Source organism: Castor canadensis, chromosome 10 (assembly GCF_047511655.1).
Source record: "Castor canadensis chromosome 10, mCasCan1.hap1v2, whole genome shotgun sequence".
NCBI lineage: Eukaryota > Metazoa > Chordata > Mammalia > Rodentia > Castoridae > Castor > Castor canadensis.
The window spans coordinates 89,526,224-89,547,293 of NC_133395.1; the positions used below are offsets into that span (position 1 = coordinate 89,526,224).

Below are 21,070 nucleotides of genomic sequence, written 5' to 3' on the forward strand. Positions count from 1 at the left end.
GGTACGGGGCTCAGCCAGGGCCAGTTCTGCTGGCACGATCCTGTAGCACGTGGCCGCGTTGCACGGGGCCGGGTCTGAAGGAGGCCAAGCAGGGGCACAAGACCCAGCAGCGGCACAGGGAAGAGGCCCAGGGCACCCAGGAGCAGACGAGACCCGGGAGTCGTGCGTGCTTGGCGTGGCCGCGGGCCCCGTGACGCCCGAGGACTCGAGTGCTCAGCCCCGTGTAGTGGCCGCGAAGGCCTGCCTGGGAGAAATGCCCCGGGAGGCCGGCAGGAACCCGGGATCGGAAGGGATGTGGAGGGGCCCCGGGTCGGAGGAGATGGCTTTGGCTGTGTTTGGTTTTGTTTCTTCTTCCCAAGATCCCGGGTGTGAAAGGGGCCAGAGGTGAAGTCCTGGGCTGGAAAGCCTCACGATTCAGCCCCGCAGCCCCAGGCCCTGAGTGTGGAGGATGGCGGAGCGGGTCGGCGAAGGGCACGGCTGCCGTTTTCCTGATGGGCTGGAGGGGCAGTGGCGCTTTCCGGACGAAGAGGGCCGGAAGGGTCCCCGAGACCTCCGCTGGGAGCCACGCACCCACCCAAGGATACGGCTCCAGGAGGCGACGGAGGAGGGCGGCTGCTTGCCCTGGCCCGAGCTGTGCGTCCCCCGCCTTGGCCACAGCAGTGGACATTCCCAGAAGAACAAGCGCCCGAGAGCACTGAGAAATTTTCCCCCGAGAAAACTTGACCCTCGTCCTGGCAGCAGGACACCTCGGGAAGAAAGCCACCCAGCGGCCACCTGGGCGAGACCGGCTGCCCGAGCAGGCGCGCGGGGCCTCTGGCCGCTGGCCCCGGGCTGCCAGCCCCCACCCGGACTCCCAGCCGTGCCAGGAGAGCAGCGTGGAGACGCACGCCGGGGCCCTCGGCAGGCTCTTGGGGCTCCCGGAGGCGGCGGCGAGCGTCTACGGCCATACCACCCTGAACGCGCCCGATCTCGTCTGATCTCGGAAGCTAAGCAGGGTCGGGCCTGGTTAGTACTTGGATGGGAGACCGCCTGGGAATACCGGGTGCTGTAGGCTTTTGCTCCTCCCTCCCTCGCTGCTCCTTTTGTCTTCTGGGACTTCGCCACCACCCCCCCCACCACCACCACCACCCCCAGCACCACCACCACCACCCCCACCACAACGACCCACCGTGACCACGACCCCGACCCCGTCCGGGCCACCCGCCAGACCCACGCACACCGAATCCTCACAGCTACGTCCCCGAATCCTCTCCCCTCCCCACACTCTCCTGGGGCGCGCGCCCGCGACACGGGTCACCAGCGAGGTTGGTCCCAGGCCACGTTGGGGACCGCTCCCCAACTGCCCTCCAGGCGGGCGGGGAGGGACGTGCGGAAGCCATGAGAAAGTGGGTCCTGCACCCCAGCGGGCCCCACAGCGGGACGCGCCACACCTGGGCTTGCCACAAGGTGGTGCACTGGGTCCAGGGCAAGACGCCAGGGGACAGAGAAGCAGGGAGCCTCAGTCGGGTGCTGCTCCACGTCGCGCTCCGTCGCTCAACCCAAGACAGGGCAGCCAGCGCGCGACCTCTACGTGGGATCCCGCCTCCCACGGCAGAGCCTGCGGTCACAGGGACAGAGGGCGCAGGCCGCCAGAGCTCCGGATGCCAGCGGCAGCTCCCAGTCCCGCTCAAAGGGAGGGAGGGCCGCCGCTGGCGCCCAGTCGCCTGTGCCACCTTCCGGGTCTCAAAGCACTCCTCAGTCAGCTCAAGGACCGGGGCCACCTGGCCTTCGGGGTCACATGGGCTTGGGCACGACGGAAGGGACCGCTTGCCCCCGTGGAACAGACATTCTCCCCGTGGACAACCTCAGGTGCCGGGACCCTCTGCTCCGCCTTGGAAAACCCACCTTCTGCAATGTATGCCCAACGCAATCAGGCCGAGCAGATTGACCCCCTCGGCCCGGCCCCAGTGTGTGATGGGGCTCTGTGCTTGAGGGCTTGCTCTTCCCCACCTACACCAGGCACGGCATCTAACACACACACACACACACACACACACCACGCAGAGACACCCAGACCACGCACGCACGCACGGGGACGCACCCTCCTCTCCCCCACCCCACACACGAGCAGCCGAAGGACAAGAGGGTATGGCTGGGGCCTGAGCGGGAACAAGCGAAGCCTTGGTTTGCGGCCCCTCGGCCAACTTCATCAGGATTTTTGTCTGGGCTCGGAGGCCAGAGGATCTCTGCCATTTGCTAGCAGGGCCAGGGATGGCAGGAGGGTGGGTACGGGGCTCAGCCAGGGCCAGTTCTGCTGGCACGATCCTGTAGCACGTGGCCGCGTAGCACGGGGTCGGGTCTGAAGGAGGCCAAGCAGGGGCACAAGACGCAGCAGCGGCACAGGGAAGAGGCCCAGGGCACCCAGGAGCAGACGAGACCCGGGAGTCGTGCGTGCTTGGCGTGGCCGCGGGCCCCGTGACGCCCGAGGACTCAAGTGCTCAGCCCCGTGTAGTGGCCGCGAAGGCCTGCCTGGGAGAAACGCCCCGGGAGGCCGGCAGGAACCCGGGATCGGAAGGGATGTGGAGGGGCCCCGGGTCGGAGGAGATGGCTTTGGCTGTGTTTGGTTTTGTTTCTTCTTCCCAAGATCCCGGGTGGGAAAGGGGCCAGAGGTGAAGTCCTGGGCTGGAAAGCCTCACGATTCAGCCCCGCAGCCCCAGGCCCTGAGTGTGGAGGAGGGCGGAGCGGGTCGGCGAAGGGCGCGGCTGCCGTTTTCCTGATGGGCTGGAGGGGAAGTGGCGCTTTGCGGACGAAGAGGGCCGGAAGGGTCCCCGAGACCTCCGCTGGGAGCCACGCACCCTCCCAAGGATACGGCTCCAGGAGGCGACGGAGGAGGGCGGCTGCTTGCCCTGGCCCGAGCTGTGCGTCCCCCGCCTTGGCCACAGCAGTGGACATTCCCAGAAGAACAAGCGCCCGAGAGCACTGAGAAATTTTCCCCCGAGAAAACTTGACCCTCGTCCTGGCAGCAGGACACCTCGGGAAGAAAGCCACCCAGCGGCCACCTGGGCGAGACCGGCTGCCCGAGCAGGCGCGCGGGGCCTCTGGCCGCTGGCCCCGGGCTGCCAGCCCCCACCCGGACTCCCAGCCTTGCCAAGAGAGCAGCGTGGAGATGCACGCCGGGGCCCTCGGCAGGCTCTTGGGGCTCCCGGAGGCGGCGGCTAGCGTCTACGGCCATACCACCCTGAACGCGCCCGATCTCGTCTGATCTCGGAAGCTAAGCAGGGTCGGGCCTGGTTAGTACTTGGATGGGGGACCGCCTGGGAATACCGGGTGCTGTAGGCTTTTGCTCCTCCCTCCCTCGCTGCTCCTTTTGTCTTCGGGGACTTCGCCACCACCCCCCCACCACCACCACCACCCCCAGCACCACCACCACCACCACCACCACAACGACCCACCGTGACCACGACCCCGACCCCGTCCGGGCCACCCGCCAGACCCACGCACACCGAATCCTCACAGCTACGTCCCCGAATCCTCTCCCCTCCCCACACTCTCCTGGGGCGCGCGCCCGAGACACGGGTCACCAGCGAGGTTGGTCCCAGGCCACGTTGGGGACCGCTCCCCAACTGCCCTCCAGGCGGGCGGGGAGGGACGTGCGGAAGCCATGAGAAAGTGGGTCCTGCACCCCAGCGGGCCCCACAGCGGGACGCGCCACACCTGGGCTCGCCACAAGGTGGTGCACTGGGTCCAGGGCAAGACGCCAGGGGACAGAGAAGCAGGGAGCCTCAGTCGGGTGCTGCTCCACGTCGCGCTCCGTCGCTCAACCCAAGACAGGGCAGCCAGCGCGCGACCTCTACGTGGGATCCCGCCTCCCACGGCAGAGCCTGCGGTCACAGGGACAGAGGGCGCAGGCCGCCAGAGCTCCGGATGCCAGCGGCAGCTCCCCGTCCCGCTCAAAGGGAGGGAGTGCCGCCGCTGGCGCCCAGTCGCCTGTGCCACCCTCCGGGTCTCAAAGCACTCCTCAGTCAGCTCAAGGACCGGGGCCACCTGGCCTTCGGGGTCACATGGGCTTGGGCACGACGGAAGGGACCGCTTGCCCCCGTGGAACAGACATTCTCCCCGTGGACAACCTCAGGTGCCGGGACCCTCTGCTCCGCCTTGGAAAACCCACCTTCTGCAATGTATGCCCAACGCAATCAGGCCGAGCAGATTGACCCCCTCGGCCCGGCCCCAGTGTGTGATGGGGCTCTGTGCGTGAGGGCTTGCTCTTCCCCACCTACACCAGGCACGGCATCTAACACACACACACACACACACACACACCACGCAGAGACACCCAGACCACGCACGCACGCACGGGGACGCACCCTCCTCTCCCCCACCCCACACACGAGCAGCCGAAGGACAAGAGGGTATGGCTGGGGCCTGAGCGGGAACAAGCGAAGCCTTGGTTTGCGGCCCCTCGGCCAACTGCATCAGGATTTTTGTCTGGGCTCGGAGGCCAGAGGATCTCTGCCATTTGCTAGCAGGGCCAGGGATGGCAGGAGGGTGGGTACGGGGCTCAGCCAGGGCCAGTTCTGCTGGCACGATCCTGTAGCACGTGGCCGCGTAGCACGGGGTCGGGTCTGAAGGAGGCCAAGCAGGGGCACAAGACCCAGCAGCGGCACAGGGAAGAGGCCCAGGGCACCCAGGAGCAGACGAGACCCGGGAGTCGTGCGTGCTTGGCGTGGCCGCGGGCCCCGTGACGCCCGAGGACTCGAGTGCTCAGCCCCGTGTAGTGGCCGCGAAGGCCTGCCTGGGAGAAACGCCCCGGGAGGCAGGCAGGAACCCGGGATCGGAAGGGATGTGGAGGGGCCCCGGGTCGGAGGAGATGGCTTTGGCTGTGTTTGGTTTTGTTTCTTCTTCCCAAGATCCCGGGTGTGAAAGGGGCCAGAGGTGAAGTCCTGGGCTGGAAAGCCTCACGATTCAGCCCCGCAGCCCCAGGCCCTGAGTGTGGAGGAGGGCGGAGCGGGTCGGCGAAGGGCGCGGCTGCCGTTTTCCTGATGGGCTGGAGGGGCAGTGGCGCTTTCCGGACGAAGAGGACCGGAAGGGTCCCCGAGACCTCCGCTGGGAGCCACGCACCCACCCAAGGATACGGCTCCAGGAGGCGACGGAGGAGGGCGGCTGCTTGCCCTGGCCCGAGCTGTGCGTCCCCCGCCTTGGCCACAGCAGTGGACATTCCCAGAAGAACAAGCGCCCGAGAGCACTGAGAAATTTTCCCCCGAGAAAACTTGACCCTCGTCCTGGCAGCAGGACACCTCGGGAAGAAAGCCACCCAGCGGCCACCTGGGCGAGACCGGCTGCCCGAGCAGGCGCGCGGGGCCTCTGGCCGCTGGCCCCGGGCTGCCAGCCCCCACCCGGACTCCCAGCCGTACCAGGAGAGCAGCGTGGAGACGCACGCCGGGGCCCTCGGCAGGCTCTTGGGGCTCCCGGAGGCGGCGGCTAGCGTCTACGGCCATACCACCCTGAACGCGCCCGATCTCGTCTGATCTCGGAAGCTAAGCAGGGTCGGGCCTGGTTAGTACTTGGACGGGGGACCGCCTGGGAATACCGGGTGCTGTAGGCTTTTGCTCCTCCCTCCCTCGCTGCTCCTTTTGTCTTCGGGGACTTCGCCACCACCCCCCCCACCACCACCACCACCCCCAGCACCACCACCACCACCACCACCACAACGACCCACCGTGACCATGACCCCGACCCCGTCCGGGCCACCCGCCAGACCCACGCACACCGAATCCTCACAGCTACGTCCCCGAATCCTCTCCCCTCCCCACACTCTCCTGGGGCGCGCGCCCGTGACACGGGTCACCAGCGAGGTTGGTCCCAGGCCACGTTGGGGACCGCTCCCCAACTGCCCTCCAGGCGGGCGGGGAGGGACGTGCGGAAGCCATGAGAAAGTGGGTCCTGCACCCCAACGGGCCCCACAGCGGGACGTGCCACACCTGGGCTCGCCACAAGGTGGTGCACTGGGTCCAGGGCAAGACGCCAGGGGACAGAGAAGCAGGGAGCCTCAGTCGGGTGCTGCTCCACGTCGCGCTCCGTCGCTCAACCCAAGACAGGGCAGCCAGCGCGCGACCTCTACGTGGGATCCCGCCTCCCACGGCAGAGCCTGCGGTCACAGGGACAGAGGGCGCAGGCCGCCAGAGCTCCGGATGCCAGCGGCAGCTCCCCGTCCCGCTCAAAGGGAGGGAGGGCCCCCGCTGGCGCCCAGTCGCCTGTGCCACCCTCCGGGTCTCAAAGCACTCCTCAGTCAGCTCAAGGACCGGGGCCACCTGGCCTTCGGGGTCACATGGGCTTGGGCACGACGGAAGGGACCGCTTGCCCCCGTGGAACAGACATTCTCCCCGTGGACAACCTCAGGTGCCGGGACCCTCTGCTCCGCCTTGGAAAACCCACCTTCTGCAATGTATGCCCAACGCAATCAGGCCGAGCAGATTGACCCCCTCGGCCCGGCCCCAGTGTGTGATGGGGCTCTGTGCGTGAGGGCTTGCTCTTCCCCACCTACACCAGGCACGGCATCTAACACACACACACACACACACACACACCACGCAGAGACACCCAGACCACGCACGCACGCACGGGGACGCACCCTCCTCTCCCCCACCCCACACACTAGCAGCCGAAGGACAAGAGGGTATGGCTGGGGCCTGAGCGGGAACAAGCGAAGCCTTGGTTTGCGGCCCCTCGGCCAACTGCATCAGGATTTTTGTCTGGGCTCGGAGGCCAGAGGATCTCTGCCATTTGCTAGCAGGGCCAGGGATGGCAGGAGGGTGGGTACGGGGCTCAGCCAGGGCCAGTTCTGCTGGCACGATACTGTAGCACGTGGCCGCGCAGCACGGGGCCGGGTCTGAAGGAGGCCAAGCAGGGGCACAAGACCCAGCAGCGGCACAGGGAAGAGGCCCAGGGCACCCAGGAGCAGACGAGACCCGGGAGTCGTGCGTGCTTGGCGTGGCCGCGGGCCCCGTGACGCCCGAGGACTCGAGTGCTCAGCCCCGTGTAGTGGCCGCGAAGACCTGCCTGGGAGAAACGCCCCGGGAGGCCGGCAGGAACCCGGGATCGGAAGGGATGTGGAGGGGCCCCGGGTCGGAGGAGATGGCTTTGGCTGTGTTTGGTTTTGTTTCTTCTTCCCAAGATCCCGGGTGTGAAAGGGGCCAGAGGTGAAGTCCTGGGCTGGAAAGCCTCACGATTCAGCCCCGCAGCCCCAGGCCCTGAGTGTGGAGGAGGGCGGAGCGGGTCGGCGAAGGGCGCGGCTGCCGTTTTCCTGATGGGCTGGAGGGGCATTGGCGCTTTCCGGACGAAGAGGACCGGAAGGGTCCCCGAGACCTCCGCTGGGAGCCACGCACCCATCCAAGGATACGGCTCCAGGAGGCGACGGAGGAGGGCGGCTGCTTGCCCTGGCCTGAGCTGTGCATCCCCCGCCTTGGCCACAGCAGTGGACATTCCCAGAAGAACAAGCGCCCGAGAGCACTGAGAAATTTTCCCCCGAGAAAACTTGACCCTCGTCCTGGCAGCAGGACACCTCGGGAAGAAAGCCACCCAGCGGCCACCTGGGCGAGACCGGCTGCCCGAGCAGGCGCGCGGGCCTTCTGGCCGTTGGCCCCGGGCTGCCAGCCCCCACCCGGACTCCCAGCCGTGCCAGGAGAGCAGCGTGGAGACGCACGCCGGGGCCCTCGGCAGGCTCTTGGGGCTCCCGGAGGCGGCGGCTAGCGTCTACGGCCATACCACCCTGAACGCGCCCGATCTCGTCTGATCTCGGAAGCTAAGCAGGGTCGGGCCTGGTTAGTACTTGGATGGGAGACCGCCTGGGAATACCGGGTGCTGTAGGGTTTTGCTCCTCCCTCCCTCGCTGCTCCTTTTGTCTTCGGGGACTTCGCCACCACCCCCCCACCACCACCACCACCCCCAGCACCACCACCACCACCACCACCACAACGACCCACCGTGACCACGACCCCGACCCCGTCCGGGCCACCCGCCAGACCCACGCACACCGAATCCTCACAGCTACGTCCCCGAATCCTCTCCCCTCCCCACACTCTCCTGTGGCGCGCACCCGCGACACGGGTCACCAGCGAGGTTGGTCCCAGGCCACGTTGGGGACCGCTCCCCAACTGCCCTCCAGGCGGGCGGGGAGGGACGTGCGGAAGCCATGAGAAAGTGGGTCCTGCACCCCAGCGGGCCCCACAGCGGGACGCGCCACACATGGGCTCGCCACAAGGTGGTGCACTGGGTCCAGGGCAAGACGCCAGGGGACAGAGAAGCAGGGAGCCTCAGTCGGGTGCTGCTCCACGTCGCGCTCCGTCGCTCAACCCAAGACAGGGCAGCCAGCGCGCGACCTCTACGTGGGATCCCGCCTCCCACGGCAGAGCCTGCGGTCACAGGGACAGAGGGCGCAGGCCGCCAGAGCTCCGGATGCCAGCGGCAGCTCCCCGTCCCGCTCAAAGGGAGGGAGGGCCGCCGCTGGCGCCCAGTCGCCTGTGCCACCCTCCGGGTCTCAAAGCACTCCTCAGTCAGCTCAAGGACCGGGGCCACCTGGCCTTCGGGGTCACATGGGCTTGGGCACGACGGAAGGGACCGCTTGCCCCCGTGGAACAGACATTCTCCCCGTGGACAACCTCAGGTGCCGGGACCCTCTGCTCCGCCTTGGAAAACCCACCTTCTGCAATGTATGCCCAACGCAATCAGGCCGAGCAGATTGACCCCCTCTGCCCGGCCCCAGTGTGTGATGGGGCTCTGTGCGTGAGGGCTTGCTCTTCCCCACCTACACCAGGCACGGCATCTAACACACACACACACACACACACACACACACACACACACACACACCACGCAGAGACACCCAGACCACGCACGCACGCACGGGGACGCACCCTCCTCTCCCCCACCCCACACACGAGCAGCCGAAGGACAAGAGGGTATGGCTGGGGCCTGAGCGGGAACAAGCGAAGCCTTGGTTTGCGGCCCCTCGGCCAACTGCATCAGGATTTTTGTCTGGGCTCGGAGGCCAGAGGATCTCTGCCATTTGCTAGCAGGGCCAGGGATGGCAGGAGGGTGGGTACGGGGCTCAGCCAGGGCCAGTTCTGCTGGCACGATCCTGTAGCACGTGGCCGCGTAGCACGGGGTCGGGTCTGAAGGAGGCCAAGCAGGGGCACAAGACCCAGCAGCGGCACAGGGAAGAGGCCCAGGGCACCCAGGAGCAGACGAGACCCGGGAGTCGTGCGTGCTTGGCGTGGCCGCGGGCCCCGTGACGCCCGAGGACTCGAGTGCTCAGCCCCGTGTAGTGGCCGCGAAGGCCTGCCTGGGAGAAACGCCCCGGGAGGCAGGCAGGAACCCGGGATCGGAAGGGATGTGGAGGGGCCCCGGGTCGGAGGAGATGGCTTTGGCTGTGTTTGGTTTTGTTTCTTCTTCCCAAGATCCCGGGTGTGAAAGGGGCCAGAGGTGAAGTCCTGGGCTGGAAAGCCTCACGATTCAGCCCCGCAGCCCCAGGCCCTGAGTGTGGAGGAGGGCGGAGCGGGTCGGCGAAGGGCGCGGCTGCCGTTTTCCTGATGGGCTGGAGGGGCAGTGGCGCTTTCCGGACGAAGAGGACCGGAAGGGTCCCCGAGACCTCCGCTGGGAGCCACGCACCCACCCAAGGATACGGCTCCAGGAGGCGACGGAGGAGGGCGGCTGCTTGCCCTGGCCCGAGCTGTGCGTCCCCCGCCTTGGCCACAGCAGTGGACATTCCCAGAAGAACAAGCGCCCGAGAGCACTGAGAAATTTTCCCCCGAGAAAACTTGACCCTCGTCCTGGCAGCAGGACACCTCGGGAAGAAAGCCACCCAGCGGCCACCTGGGCGAGACCGGCTGCCCGAGCAGGCGCGCGGGGCCTCTGGCCGCTGGCCCCGGGCTGCCAGCCCCCACCCGGACTCCCAGCCGTACCAGGAGAGCAGCGTGGAGACGCACGCCGGGGCCCTCGGCAGGCTCTTGGGGCTCCCGGAGGCGGCGGCTAGCGTCTACGGCCATACCACCCTGAACGCGCCCGATCTCGTCTGATCTCGGAAGCTAAGCAGAGTCGGGCCTGGTTAGTACTTGGACGGGGGACCGCCTGGGAATACCGGGTGCTGTAGGCTTTTGCTCCTCCCTCCCTCGCTGCTCCTTTTGTCTTCGGGGACTTCGCCACCACCCCCCCCACCACCACCACCACCCCCAGCACCACCACCACCACCACCACCACAACGACCCACCGTGACCATGACCCCGACCCCGTCCGGGCCACCCGCCAGACCCACGCACACCGAATCCTCACAGCTACGTCCCCGAATCCTCTCCCCTCCCCACACTCTCCTGGGGCGCGCGCCCGTGACACGGGTCACCAGCGAGGTTGGTCCCAGGCCACGTTGGGGACCGCTCCCCAACTGCCCTCCAGGCGGGCGGGGAGGGACGTGCGGAAGCCATGAGAAAGTGGGTCCTGCACCCCAACGGGCCCCACAGCGGGACGTGCCACACCTGGGCTCGCCACAAGGTGGTGCACTGGGTCCAGGGCAAGACGCCAGGGGACAGAGAAGCAGGGAGCCTCAGTCGGGTGCTGCTCCACGTCGCGCTCCGTCGCTCAACCCAAGACAGGGCAGCCAGCGCGCGACCTCTACGTGGGATCCCGCCTCCCACGGCAGAGCCTGCGGTCACAGGGACAGAGGGCGCAGGCCGCCAGAGCTCCGGATGCCAGCGGCAGCTCCCCGTCCCGCTCAAAGGGAGGGAGGGCCCCCGCTGGCGCCCAGTCGCCTGTGCCACCCTCCGGGTCTCAAAGCACTCCTCAGTCAGCTCAAGGACCGGGGCCACCTGGCCTTCGGGGTCACATGGGCTTGGGCACGACGGAAGGGACCGCTTGCCCCCGTGGAACAGACATTCTCCCCGTGGACAACCTCAGGTGCCGGGACCCTCTGCTCCGCCTTGGAAAACCCACCTTCTGCAATGTATGCCCAACGCAATCAGGCCGAGCAGATTGACCCCCTCGGCCCGGCCCCAGTGTGTGATGGGGCTCTGTGCGTGAGGGCTTGCTCTTCCCCACCTACACCAGGCACGGCATCTAACACACACACACACACACACACACACCACGCAGAGACACCCAGACCACGCACGCACGCACGGGGACGCACCCTCCTCTCCCCCACCCCACACACTAGCAGCCGAAGGACAAGAGGGTATGGCTGGGGCCTGAGCGGGAACAAGCGAAGCCTTGGTTTGCGGCCCCTCGGCCAACTGCATCAGGATTTTTGTCTGGGCTCGGAGGCCAGAGGATCTCTGCCATTTGCTAGCAGGGCCAGGGATGGCAGGAGGGTGGGTACGGGGCTCAGCCAGGGCCAGTTCTGCTGGCACGATCCTGTAGCACGTGGCCGCGTAGCACGGGGCCGGGTCTGAAGGAGGCCAAGCAGGGGCACAAGACCCAGCAGCGGCACAGGGAAGAGGCCCAGGGCACCCAGGAGCAGACGAGACCCGGGAGTCGTGCGTGCTTGGCGTGGCCGCGGGCCCCGTGACGCCCGAGGACTCGAGTGCTCAGCCCCGTGTAGTGGCCGCGAAGACCTGCCTGGGAGAAACGCCCCGGGAGGCCGGCAGGAACCCGGGATCGGAAGGGATGTGGAGGGGCCCCGGGTCGGAGGAGATGGCTTTGGCTGTGTTTGGTTTTGTTTCTTCTTCCCAAGATCCCGGGTGTGAAAGGGGCCAGAGGTGAAGTCCTGGGCTGGAAAGCCTCACGATTCAGCCCCGCAGCCCCAGGCCCTGAGTGTGGAGGAGGGCGGAGCGGGTCGGCGAAGGGCGCGGCTGCCGTTTTCCTGATGGGCTGGAGGGGCATTGGCGCTTTCCGGACGAAGAGGACCGGAAGGGTCCCCGAGACCTCCGCTGGGAGCCACGCACCCATCCAAGGATACGGCTCCAGGAGGCGACGGAGGAGGGCGGCTGCTTGCCCTGGCCTGAGCTGTGCATCCCCCGCCTTGGCCACAGCAGTGGACATTCCCAGAAGAACAAGCGCCCGAGAGCACTGAGAAATTTTCCCCCGAGAAAACTTGACCCTCGTCCTGGCAGCAGGACACCTCGGGAAGAAAGCCACCCAGCGGCCACCTGGGCGAGACCGGCTGCCCGAGCAGGCGCGCGGGCCTTCTGGCCGTTGGCCCCGGGCTGCCAGCCCCCACCCGGACTCCCAGCCGTGCCAGGAGAGCAGCGTGGAGACGCACGCCGGGGCCCTCGGCAGGCTCTTGGGGCTCCCGGAGGCGGCGGCTAGCGTCTACGGCCATACCACCCTGAACGCGCCCGATCTCGTCTGATCTCGGAAGCTAAGCAGGGTCGGGCCTGGTTAGTACTTGGATGGGAGACCGCCTGGGAATACCGGGTGCTGTAGGGTTTTGCTCCTCCCTCCCTCGCTGCTCCTTTTGTCTTCGGGGACTTCGCCACCACCCCCCCACCACCACCACCACCCCCAGCACCACCACCACCACCACCACCACAACGACCCACCGTGACCACGACCCCGACCCAGTCCGGGCCACCCGCCAGACCCACGCACACCGAATCCTCACAGCTACGTCCCCGAATCCTCTCCCCTCCCCACACTCTCCTGTGGCGCGCACCCGCGACACGGGTCACCAGCGAGGTTGGTCCCAGGCCACGTTGGGGACCGCTCCCCAACTGCCCTCCAGGCGGGCGGGGAGGGACGTGCGGAAGCCATGAGAAAGTGGGTCCTGCACCCCAGCGGGCCCCACAGCGGGACGCGCCACACATGGGCTCGCCACAAGGTGGTGCACTGGGTCCAGGGCAAGACGCCAGGGGACAGAGAAGCAGGGAGCCTCAGTCGGGTGCTGCTCCACGTCGCGCTCCGTCGCTCAACCCAAGACAGGGCAGCCAGCGCGCGACCTCTACGTGGGATCCCGCCTCCCACGGCAGAGCCTGCGGTCACAGGGACAGAGGGCGCAGGCCGCCAGAGCTCCGGATGCCAGCGGCAGCTCCCCGTCCCGCTCAAAGGGAGGGAGGGCCGCCGCTGGCGCCCAGTCGCCTGTGCCACCCTCCGGGTCTCAAAGCACTCCTCAGTCAGCTCAAGGACCGGGGCCACCTGGCCTTCGGGGTCACATGGGCTTGGGCACGACGGAAGGGACCGCTTGCCCCCGTGGAACAGACATTCTCCCCGTGGACAACCTCAGGTGCCGGGACCCTCTGCTCCGCCTTGGAAAACCCACCTTCTGCAATGTATGCCCAACGCAATCAGGCCGAGCAGATTGACCCCCTCTGCCCGGCCCCAGTGTGTGATGGGGCTCTGTGCGTGAGGGCTTGCTCTTCCCCACCTACACCAGGCACGGCATCTAACACACACACACACACACACACACACACACACACACACACACACCACGCAGAGACACCCAGACCACGCACGCACGCACGGGGACGCACCCTCCTCTCCCCCACCCCACACACTAGCAGCCGAAGGACAAGAGGGTATGGCTGGGGCCTGAGCGGGAACAAGCGAAGCCTTGGTTTGCGGCCCCTCGGCCAACTGCATCAGGATTTTTGTCTGGGCTCGGAGGCCAGAGGATCTCTGCCATTTGCTAGCAGGGCCAGGGATGGCAGGAGGGTGGGTACGGGGCTCAGCCAGGGCCAGTTCTGCTGGCACGATCCTGTAGCACGTGGCCGCGTAGCACGGGGCCGGCTCTGAAGGAGGCCAAGCAGGGGCACAAGACCCAGCAGCGGCACAGGGAAGAGGCCCAGGGCACCCAGGAGCAGACGAGACCCGGGAGTCGTGCGTGCTTGGCGTGGCCGCGGGCCCCGTGACGCCCGAGGACTCGAGTGCTCAGCCCCGTGTAGTGGCCGCGAAGGCCTGCCTGGGAGAAACGCCCCGGGAGGCCGCAGGAACCTGGGATTGGAAGGGATGTGGAGGGGCCCCAGGTCGGAGGAGATGGCTTTGGCTGTGTTTGGTTTTGTTTCTTCTTCCCAAGATCCCGGGTGTGAAAGGGGCCAGAGGTGAAGTCCTGGGCTGGAAAGCCTCACGATTCAGCCCCGCAGCCCCAGGCCCTGAGTGTGGAGGAGGGCGGAGCGGGTCGGCGAAGGGCGCGGCTGCCGTTTTCCTGATGGGCTGGAGGGGCAGTGGCGCTTTCCGGACGAAGAGGACCGGAAGGGTCCCCGAGACCTCCGCTGGGAGCCACGCACCCACCCAAGGATACGGCTCCAGGAGGCGACGGAGGAGGGCGGCTGCTTGCCCTGGCCCGAGCTGTGCGTCCCCCGCCTTGGCCACAGCAGTGGACATTCCCAGAAGAACAAGCGCCCGAGAGCACTGAGAAATTTTCCCCCGAGAAAACTTGACCCTCGTCCTGGCAGCAGGACACCTCGGGAAGAAAGCCACCCAGCGGCCACCTGGGCGAGACCGGCTGCCCGAGCAGGCGCGCGGGGCCTCTGGCCGCTGGCCCCGGGCTGCCAGCCCCCACCCGGACTCCCAGCCGTGCCAGGAGAGCAGCGTGGAGACGCACGCCGGGGCCCTCAGCAAGCTCTTGGGGCTCCCGGAGGCGGCGGCTAGCGTCTACGGCCATACCACCCTGAACGCGCCCGATCTCGTCTGATCTCGGAAGCTAAGCAGGGTCGGGCCTGGTTAGTACTTGGACGGGGGACCGCCTGGGAATACCGGGTGCTGTAGGCTTTTGCTCCTCCCTCCCTCGCTGCTCCTTTTGTCTTCGGGGACTTCGCCACCACCCCCCCCACCACCACCACCACCCCCAGCACCACCACCACCACCACCACCACAACGACCCACCGTGACCATGACCCCGACCCCGTCCGGGCCACCCGCCAGACCCACACACACCGAATCCTCACAGCTACGTCCCCGAATCCTCTCCCCTCCCCACACTCTCCTGGGGCGCGCGCCCGTGACACGGGTCACCAGCGAGGTTGGTCCCAGGCCACGTTGGGGACCGCTCCCCAACTGCCCTCCAGGCGGGCGGGGAGGGACGTGCGGAAGCCATGAGAAAGTGGGTCCTGCACCCCAACGGGCCCCACAGCGGGACGTGCCACACCTGGGCTCGCCACAAGGTGGTGCACTGGGTCCAGGGCAAGACGCCAGGGGACAGAGAAGCAGGGAGCCTCAGTCGGGTGCTGCTCCACGTCGCGCTCCGTCGCTCAACCCAAGACAGGGCAGCCAGCGCGCGACCTCTACGTGGGATCCCGCCTCCCACGGCAGAGCCTGCGGTCACAGGGACAGAGGGCGCAGGCCGCCAGAGCTCCGGATGCCAGCGGCAGCTCCCCGTCCCGCTCAAAGGGAGGGAGGGCCCCCGCTGGCGCCCAGTCGCCTGTGCCACCCTCCGGGTCTCAAAGCACTCCTCAGTCAGCTCAAGGACCGGGGCCACCTGGCCTTCGGGGTCACATGGGCTTGGGCACGACGGAAGGGACCGCTTGCCCCCGTGGAACAGACATTCTCCCCGTGGACAACCTCAGGTGCCGGGACCCTCTGCTCCGCCTTGGAAAACCCAACTTCTGCAATGTATGCCCAACGCAATCAGGCCGAGCAGACTGACCCCCTCGGCCCGGCCCCAGTGTGTGATGGGGCTCTGTGCGTGAGGGCTTGCTCTTCCCCACCTACACCAGGCACGGCATCTAACACACACACACACACACACACACACCAGGCAGAGACACCCAGACCACGCACGCACGCACGGGGATGCACCCTCCTCTCCCCCACCCCACACACGAGCAGCCGAAGGACAAGAGGGTATGGCTGGGGCCTGAGCGGGAACAAGCGAAGCCTTGGTTTGCGGCCCCTCGGCCAACTGCATCAGGATTTTTGTCTGGGCTCGGAGGCCAGAGGATCTCTGCCATTTGCTAGCAGGGCCAGGGATGGCAGGAGGGTGGGTACGGGGCTCAGCCAGGGCCAGTTCTGCTGGCACGATCCTGTAGCACGTGGCCACGTAGCACGGGGCTGGGTCTGAAGGAGGCCAAGCAGGGGCACAAGACCCAGCAGCGGCACAGGGAAGAGGCCCAGGGCACCCAGGAGCAGACGAGACCCGGGAGTCGTGCGTGCTTGGCGTGGCCGCGGGCCCCGTGACGCCCGAGGACTCGAGTGCTCAGCCCCGTGTAGTGGCCGCGAAGGCCTGCCTGGGAGAAACGCCCCGGGAGGCCGGCAGGAACCCGGGATCGGAAGGGATGTGGAGGGGCCCCGGGTCGGAGGAGATGGCTTTGGCTGTGTTTGGTTTTGTTTCTTCTTCCCAAGATCCCGGGTGTGAAAGGGGCCAGAGGTGAAGTCCTGGGCTGGAAAGCCTCACGATTCAGCCCCGCAGCCCCAGGCCCTGAGTGTGGAGGAGGGCGGAGCGGGTCGGCGAAGGGCGCGGCTGCCGTTTTCCTGATGGGCTGGAGGGGCAGTGGCGCTTTCCGGACGAAGAGGACCGGAAGGGTCCCCGAGACCTCCGCTGGGAGCCACGCACCCACCCAAGGATACGGCTCCAGGAGGCGACGGAGGAGGGCGGCTGCTTGCCCTGGCCCGAGCTGTGCGTCCCCCACCTTGGCCACAGCAGTGGACATTCCCAGAAGAACAAGCGCCCGAGAGCACTGAGAAATTTTCCCCCGAGAAAACTTGACCCTCGTCCTGGCATCAGGACACCTCGGGAAGAAAGCCACCCAGCGGCCACCTGGGCGAGACCGGCTGCCCGAGCAGGCACGCGGGGCCTCTGGCCGCTGGCCCCGGGCTGCCAGCCCCCACCCGGACTCCCAGCCGTGCCAGGAGAGCAGCGTGGAGACGCACGCCGGGGCCCTCGGCAGGCTCTTGGGGCTCCCGGAGGCGGCGGCTAGCGTCTACGGCCATACCACCCTGAACGCGCCCGATCTCGTCTGATCTCGGAAGCTAAGCAGGGTCGGGCCTGGTTAGTACTTGGATGGGAGACCGCCTGGGAGTACCGGGTGCTGTAGGCTTTTGCTCCTCCCTCCCTCGCTGCTCCTTTTGTCTTCGGGGACTTCGCCACCACCCCCCCCACCACCACCACCACCCCCAGCACCACCACCACCACCACCACCACAACGACCCACCGTGACCACGACCCCGACCCCGTCCGGGCCACCCGCCAGACCCACGCACACCGAATCCTCACAGCTACGTCCCCGAATCCTCTCCCCTCCCCACACTCTCCTGGGGCGCGCGCCCGCGACACGGGTCACCAGCGAGGTTGGTCCCAGGCCACGTTGGGGACCGCTCCCCAACTGCCCTCCAGGCGGGCGGGGAGGGACGTGCGGAAGCCATGAGAAAGTGGGTCCTGCACCCCAGCGGACCCCACAGCGGGACGCGCCACACCTGGGCTCGCCACAAGGTGGTGCACTGGGTCCAGGGCAAGACGCCAGGGGACAGAGAAGCAGGGAGCCTCAGTCGGGTGCTGCTCCACGTCGCGCTCCGTCGCTCAACCCAAGACAGGGCAGCCAGCGCGCGACCTCTACGTGGGATCCCGCCTCCCACGTCAGAGCCTGTGGTCACAGGGACAGATGGCGCAGGCCGCCAGAGCTCCGGATGCCAGCGGCAGCTCCCCGTCCCGCTCAAAGGGAGGGAGGGCCGCCGCTGGCGCCCAGTCGCCTGTGCCACCCTCCGGGTCTCAAAGCACTCCTCAGTCAGCTCAAGGACCGGGGCCACCTGGCCTTCGGGGTCACATGGGCTTGGGCACGACGGAAGGGACCGCTTGCCCCCGTGGAACAGACATTCTCCCCGTGGACAACCTCAGGTGCCGGGACCATCTGCTCCGCCTTGGAAAACCCACCTTCTGCAATGTATGCCCAACGCAATCAGGCCGAGCAGATTGACCCCCTCGGCCCGGCCCCAGTGTGTGATGGGGCTCTGTGCGTGAGGGCTTGCTCTTCCCCACCTACACCAGGCACGGCATCTAACACACACACACACACACACACACACCACGCAGAGACACCCAGACCACGCACGCACGCACAGGGACGCACCCTCCTCTCCCCCACCCCACACACGAGCAGCCGAAGGACAAGAGGGTATGGCTGGGGCCTGAGCGGGAACAAGCGAAGCCTTGGTTTGCGGCCCCTCGGCCAACTGCATCAGGATTTTTGTCTGGGCTCGGAGGCCAGAGGATCTCTGCCATTTGCTAGCAGGGCCAGGGATGGCAGGAGGGTGGGTACGGGGCTCAGCCAGGGCCAGTTCTGCTGGCACGATCCTGTAGCACGTGGCCGCGTAGCACGGGGCCGGGTCTGAAGGAGGCCAAGCAGGGGCACAAGACCCAGCAGCGGCACAGGGAAGAGGCCCAGGGCACCCAGGAGCAGACGAGACCCGGGAGTCGTGCGTGCTTGGCGTGGCCGCGGGCCCCGTGACGCCCGAGGACTCGAGTGCTCAGCCCCGTGTAGTGGCCGCGAAGGCCTGCCTGGGAGAAACGCCCCGGGAGGCCGCAGGAACCTGGGATCGGAAGGGATGTGGAGGGGCCCCAGGTCGGAGGAGATGGCTTTGGCTGTGTTTGGTTTTGTTTCTTCTTCCCAAAATCCCGGGTGTGAAAGGGGCCAGAGGTGAAGTCCTGGGCTGGAAAGCCTCACGATTCAGCCCCGCAGCCCCAGGCCCTGAGTGTGGAGGAGGGCGGAGCGGGTCGGCGAAGGGCGCGGCTGCCGTTTTCCTGATGGGCTGGAGGGGCAGTGGCGCTTTCCGGACGAAGAGGACCGGAAGGGTCCCCGAGACCTCCGCTGGGAGCCACGCACCCACCCAAGGATACGGCTCCAGGAGGCGACGGAGGAGGGCGGCTGCTTGCCCTGGCCCGAGCTGTGCTTCCCCCGCCTTGGCCACAGCAGTGGACATTCCCAGAAGAACAAGCGCCCGAGAGCACTGAGAAATTTTCCCCCGAGAAAACTTGACCCTCGTCCTGGCATCAGGACACCTCGGGAAGAAAGCCACCCAGCGGCCACCTGGGCGAGACCGGCTGCCCGAGCAGGCACGCGGGGCCTCTGGCCGCTGGCCCCGGGCTGCCAGCCCCCACCCGGACTCCCAGCCGTGCCAGGAGAGCAGCGTGGAGACGCACGCCGGGGCCCTCGGCAGGCTCTTGGGGCTCCCGGAGGCGGCGGCTAGCGTCTACGGCCATACCACCCTGAACGCGCCCGATCTCGTCTGATCTCGGAAGCTAAGCAGGGTCGGGCCTGGTTAGTACTTGGATGGGAGACCGCCTGGGAGTACCGGGTGCTGTAGGCTTTTGCTCCTCCCTCCCTCGCTGCTCCTTTTGTCTTCGGGGACTTCGCCACCACCCCCCCCACCACCACCACCACCCCCAGCACCACCACCACCACCACCACCACAACGACCCACCGTGACCACGACCCCGACCCCGTCCGGGCCACCCGCCAGACCCACGCACACCGAATCCTCACAGCTACGTCCCCGAATCCTCTCCCCTCCCCACACTCTCCTGGGGCGCGCGCCCGCGACACGGGTCACCAGCGAGGTTGGTCCCAGGCCACGTTGGGGACCGCTCCCCAACTGCCCTCCAGGCGGGCGGGGAGGGACGTGCGGAAGCCATGAGAAAGTGGGTCCTGCACCCCAGCGGACCCCACAGCGGGACGCGCCACACCTGGGCTCGCCACAAGGTGGTGCACTGGGTCCAGGGCAAGACGCCAGGGGACAGAGAAGCAGGGAGCCTCAGTCGGGTGCTGCTCCACGTCGCGCTCCGTCGCTCAACCCAAGACAGGGCAGCCAGCGCGCGACCTCTACGTGGGATCCCGCCTCCCACGTCAGAGCCTGTGGTCACAGGGACAGATGGCGCAGGCCGCCAGAGCTCCGGATGCCAGCGGCAGCTCCCCGTCCCGCTCAAAGGGAGGGAGGGCCGCCGCTGGCGCCCAGTCGCCTGTGCCACCCTCCGGGTCTCAAAGCACTCCTCAGTCAGCTCAAGGACCGGGGCCACCTGGCCTTCGGGGTCACATGGGCTTGGGCACGACGGAAGGGACCGCTTGCCCCCGTGGAACAGACATTCTCCCCGTGGACAACCTCAGGTGCCGGGACCCTCTGCTCCGCCTTGGAAAACCCACCTTCTGCAATGTATGCCCAACGCAATCAGGCCGAGCAGATTGACCCCCTCGTCCCGGCCCCAGTGTGTGATGGGGCTCTGTGCGTGAGGGCTTGCTCTTCCCCACCTACACCAGGCACGGCATCTAACACACACACACACACACACACACACCACGCAGAGACACCCAGACCACGCACGCACGCACAGGGACGCACCCTCCTCTCCCCCACCCCACACACGAGCAGCCGAAGGACAAGAGGGTATGGCTGGGGCCTGAGCGGGAACAAGCGAAGCCTTGGTTTGCGGCCCCTCGGCCAACTGCATCAGGATTTTTGTCTGGGCTCGGAGGCCAGAGGATCTCTGCCATTTGCTAGCAGGGCCAGGGATGGCAGGAGGGTGGGTACGGGGCTCAGCCAGGGCCAGTTCTGCTGGCACGATCCTGTAGCACGTGGCCGCGTAGCACGGGGCCGGGTCTGAAGGAGGCCAAGCAGGGGCACAAGACCCAGCAGCGGCACAGGGAAGAGGCCCAGGGCACCCAGGAGCAGACGAGACCCGGGAGTCGTGCGTGCTTGGCGTGGCCGCGGGCCCCGTGACGCCCGAGGACTCGAGTGCTCAGCCCCGTGTAGTGGCCGCGAAGGCCTGCCTGGGAGAAACGCCCCGGGAGGCCGGCAAGAACCCGGGATCGGAAGGGATGTGGAGGGGCCCCGGGTCGGAGGAGATGGCTTTGGCTGTGTTTGGTTTTGTTTCTTCTTCCCAAGATCCCGGGTGTGAAAGGGGCCAGAGGTGAAGTCCTGGGCTGGAAAGCCTCACGATTCAGCCCCGCAGCCCCAGGCCCTGAGTGTGGAGGAGGGCGGAGCGGGTCGGCGAAGGGCGCGGCTGCCGTTTTCCTGATGGGCTGGAGGGGCAGTGGCGCTTTCCGGACGAAGAGGGCCGGAAGGGTCCCCGAGACCTCCGCTGGGAGCCACGCACCCACAGAAGGATACGGCTCCAGGAGGCGACGGAGGAGGGCGGCTGCTTGCCCTGGCCCGAGCTGTGCGTCCCCCGCCTTGGCCACAGCAGTGG

At 67.5% G+C, this 21,070-nt stretch overlaps 9 non-coding genes across 9 annotated transcripts; all 9 read left to right on the forward strand.

The window, feature by feature from the left end:
• Window positions 1-935: 935 nt before the first annotated feature.
• LOC141412235 (5S ribosomal RNA) lies at window positions 936-1,054 on the forward strand. Its single transcript, XR_012437074.1, has one exon. It is a non-coding gene; the product is annotated as a 5S ribosomal RNA (ribosomal RNA).
• A 2,145-nt stretch (window positions 1,055-3,199) lies between these two features.
• Window positions 3,200-3,318, forward strand: LOC141412424 (5S ribosomal RNA). The gene has a single exon (XR_012437264.1). It is a non-coding gene; the product is annotated as a 5S ribosomal RNA (ribosomal RNA).
• Window positions 3,319-5,462: 2,144 nt separating this feature from the next.
• LOC141412654 (5S ribosomal RNA) lies at window positions 5,463-5,581 on the forward strand. The gene has a single exon (XR_012437496.1). It is a non-coding gene; the product is annotated as a 5S ribosomal RNA (ribosomal RNA).
• Window positions 5,582-7,726: 2,145 nt separating this feature from the next.
• LOC141412690 (5S ribosomal RNA) lies at window positions 7,727-7,845 on the forward strand. Its single transcript, XR_012437532.1, has one exon. It is a non-coding gene; the product is annotated as a 5S ribosomal RNA (ribosomal RNA).
• A 2,162-nt stretch (window positions 7,846-10,007) lies between these two features.
• Window positions 10,008-10,126, forward strand: LOC141412907 (5S ribosomal RNA). The gene has a single exon (XR_012437749.1). It is a non-coding gene; the product is annotated as a 5S ribosomal RNA (ribosomal RNA).
• Window positions 10,127-12,271: 2,145 nt separating this feature from the next.
• On the forward strand, window positions 12,272-12,390 carry LOC141412691 (5S ribosomal RNA). Its single transcript, XR_012437533.1, has one exon. It is a non-coding gene; the product is annotated as a 5S ribosomal RNA (ribosomal RNA).
• A 2,161-nt stretch (window positions 12,391-14,551) lies between these two features.
• LOC141412655 (5S ribosomal RNA) lies at window positions 14,552-14,670 on the forward strand. Its single transcript, XR_012437497.1, has one exon. It is a non-coding gene; the product is annotated as a 5S ribosomal RNA (ribosomal RNA).
• Window positions 14,671-16,815: 2,145 nt separating this feature from the next.
• On the forward strand, window positions 16,816-16,934 carry LOC141412492 (5S ribosomal RNA). The gene has a single exon (XR_012437334.1). It is a non-coding gene; the product is annotated as a 5S ribosomal RNA (ribosomal RNA).
• Window positions 16,935-19,078: 2,144 nt separating this feature from the next.
• Window positions 19,079-19,197, forward strand: LOC141412493 (5S ribosomal RNA). Its single transcript, XR_012437335.1, has one exon. It is a non-coding gene; the product is annotated as a 5S ribosomal RNA (ribosomal RNA).
• Window positions 19,198-21,070: the final 1,873 nt, after the last annotated feature.